Source organism: Leptodactylus fuscus, chromosome 5, assembly GCF_031893055.1.
Source record: "Leptodactylus fuscus isolate aLepFus1 chromosome 5, aLepFus1.hap2, whole genome shotgun sequence".
Taxonomy (NCBI): domain Eukaryota; kingdom Metazoa; phylum Chordata; class Amphibia; order Anura; family Leptodactylidae; genus Leptodactylus; species Leptodactylus fuscus.
The window spans coordinates 209,741,729-209,745,281 of NC_134269.1; the positions used below are offsets into that span (position 1 = coordinate 209,741,729).

At 39.1% G+C, this 3,553-nt stretch overlaps 1 long non-coding RNA gene across 1 annotated transcript in view; it reads left to right on the forward strand.

The window, feature by feature from the left end:
- The first annotated feature begins 283 nt into the window (after nt 1-283).
- LOC142204003 (uncharacterized) overlaps nt 284-3,553 on the forward strand; it is a 72,456-nt gene continuing 69,186 nt past the window's right edge. Inside the window, exons 1-3 of the long non-coding RNA XR_012716133.1 lie at nt 284-506; nt 1,485-1,580; nt 1,665-1,754. This is a non-coding gene — a long non-coding RNA (uncharacterized LOC142204003). The remainder of the gene's footprint in view (nt 507-1,484; nt 1,581-1,664; nt 1,755-3,553) is intronic.

Sequence of the window (3,553 nt, forward strand, 5' to 3'; positions counted from 1 at the left end):
GATAGGAGATAGATAGATAGATAGATAGATAGATAGATAGATAGATAGATAGGAGATAGATAGATAGATAGATAGATAGATAGATAGATAGATAGGAGATAGATAGATAGATATGCGATAGATAGATAGATAGATAGATAGATAGATAGATAGATAGGAGATAGACTGTGAGTGGGGGCTCTCATGGTGCACATCCCCTGTAGCCGCACTCCTGGCTTTGTATGGCTGCTGTGCTTGTACAGTAGAGAGGGCAGTGCTGTCTGTTGTCTGGGTTCATGTGTTTGTACGAGGGTACGTGTGTTCAGGACGAGCTTGCTCACGCAGGGCCGTGCCTCTGTTTCATCATCAGCCCTCACCCATGTCTCTCGCTAGCTCACGTACTCCTCCTCTTTCTAAGGCAGACTGCTCTAGTCACTTGCAAGGGGGAGATGGAAGTCTGCAAATAGCTACTGCTGCCGGTTGCATTCCTGCTGCAAGGGCCTCCCCTTCACATGGCTTGTGCCAGGGTACAACTTTTTCTGTTGCAGCGAATAGGATAATTTTTTTCTCCTGGCTTTTTATTTTAACCCTCTGCTCCATTTACCGACTCATTTCTGCTTCTCTTTTTATATATTCGCAGCGTTACTTTTTAAAAAATTTTTTGCTTTATTTATAACCGAATTCGATTTAAAAAATTTTTTCTCCTCGGTATAACAATGAGCCAGGCTGTGCCAATTTGCCTTACAGACCACGGCTTACACCCCCCTCCCTTTTTTTTTTTTTCTCTTTTTGCGAATCATGACGCACTCGCCCGTCGAGCAAACAAAACGCCCTTTTCCGTTTTTTTTTTCCCCGTCGACCGCCGACCGACGCCACTTCGCTAAAAGGATGGATAGTTCTGTTTCCTCTTTTAATCTGACAGTGGCTACAAAGGGAATACTGCTTTTTTTAAATTTTTTTTTTTTTTATTCCCCTGCTTTCCTTCTCTCGCTATTTCTGGGTTTTTTTGGGGTTGGGAGGCATTTGCGTGTGCGTAGTAATGCACTGCCTGGGACAGGTGCCAGCTTAGAGACAAAAGGGGGGAAAAAAATAGGCGGCAAAGATGGAAAATGGCAGTAAACAACAACATTTTTTTTTTTTTTACCGAAAATTGGCACGGCCCCGTGCTGCTCGATGGCTGCCAAGGTGCCCATACACATATATATATATATATATATATATATATATATATATATATATATAGTGTGTGATTTTTTTTTTCTTACGTAGTTAAAGGCGTGCGTTAGCGTTAAGGGGGCGGGGGTCTTTTTTTTTTTTTTTTGCCTGCTGAATTATTCATAATTAAGTAGTGGAGTCGGACCATTAGCATGCACCAGATATGCTGTTTGTCTGTTTGCTAACATTCTTCATTCAGGACTTGTTAACTGCCAGACAAGCTTAACACGCTTCTCTCTGTCTCTTTCTCCCTCCCCTGCTTCGCTGTCTTTCTTTGCCTTTCATGCCAGCCCTCTCAGCCTTCTGTCGTTGCTGGGTGCTGGTAGCCAAGGGGTAGTGGTGGCAGGAGGAACGCACGCTGCCGAGAATCTGAGGCGAGTTGCTAGGTAAGGACCGCCTTCCAGCTCTTACAGGCCTGCAAGCACTTGCAGAAACTGAGCTCTGAGTCTGCTCTTGTCTGCTTTCCACAGGAGCAAGGCTGCAAGGTGAACGCATTCGGGCAACGGCCCCCTTTTTCCTTCTGCGGCCCGGGGAGAGGAAGCTTTTCCGCCGTCACATGGGTAAGACTCTTTTTGCATTCGAGATGCTTGACTCTGGATTCTCGTATTGAAAAAAAATTTCTCCACTGCCTTGCAACTTTAACGTCTGAAAGGTATGGATTTGTCTCCTCGGGGCAGTTGAAATTTTTTTTATTTTTTTTTTCCGAGGGTTTTTACATTTTTGTAAAACGGTTAAAGGGGGTTCGCGTTAAGAGGATTTTAAGAAGTGCCAATGATCTCTTAAACATCCTGCTGTCTCCAAGACAGAGAACATAGAGTTAAGATACTTTCATTTTCACAGAGCGAAGGGCCATAGAGGAAGGATGGCACGTTAGGAGGGGAGCTTCACTTCACCATGGTTGTAGAAATTTTACATTTGTTTTAGTTTTTTGAAGGTCGCTGTGATTTATTTATTTTTTTAATTTTTGGACATTTTTTTAAGGTCGTGTCTGATTCTGGTCGGCACTTACAGAATGAATGAGTCGTGGAGTCGTGTTTTATTGTGCAGAGTCCTTACCACTTTACCTTTTCGTATCCATTAGTCGTGTCTGTCTTTTTTTAAGGGATTTTATCATATTTTTTATATTTCGACCCTCTATCGATTGAGTTCATGCTCTTTCGGCCTAGTGATTTGTGGTTTATGCCTCATATTTGTATTTTATATGGACATATAAATTCATCGTATCATGTATGGCTATGTGAAATAGTGCAAAAATGCGGAGATGGGTATATATATATATATATATATATATATATATATATATATATATGTCATGTTTGGGCGTTGGAGTATTTTCTTTTATTACCGAAAAAATGGGAGATTACCTTCGTTGTGTTCGGATTAGAATAAATTGGAAATATTGAGAGATTAAATTCAATTTTTCCATGTTAGATCGTCGGTTGTGTGCGCATTGGGCACCAATGGGTCGAAAATGATCCTTATATGTGTGTGTGTATATATATGTGTGTGTGTATTCTCATATATGTGTGTGTATATATATATGTGTGTGTGTGTGTGTATATATGTGTGTGTGTATATATATATATATGTGTGTGTGTATATATATATATATATATATATATATATATATACATAGGTAGATAGATTTAGATATAGGTCTGTATATAAATAAATATATATATATATATATATATATATATATATATATATGTGTGTGTCACGTATGAGCCATATATGTATATAAATTTATATGCAACTGTCTCTATTACATTATATATATATATATATATATATATATATATATATATATACTGTATAAATATATAACTACAGATATTGTATAACCCATATTTTTTTTTTAATCCAACTGTCTTATCATTTTGGTTTAATAACATGGCTATAGATTATTTTGGCGCCAAAAATATCATGGCGTAGGGCGATGGCCACGTAGTATAAGCTTCCTAATCTACATACATATTATATATACTGCCCTGACCATGATATAACACAGCCAGGAGCATTACATTCAATAACATAGGCACGTATAGTACACAGGTTGTTATTCACTGTGATATTCCCTATATGTTCACATACTAAGCCTATAGCTTCAACTATGGCCATACAAAGCCTTGGGCTTAGTGATGGGGTAAAACGTAGGATATTTCTGTACTTGTTGCACAAAATGAATGAAATTGTAAGGCTCGTACACGAGCAGGTCACAGAGTATTAGAAAAATCCGATTAGGACGTAGAGATTGATGTGGAGAAATGGAGGGTTATTATCTGGGCCTTGTGGGCTGCTCTTTGGTGCAGGACGACTGTCAGTATACCGAGGCTGCAGTCACCATAGACCAAGAGGT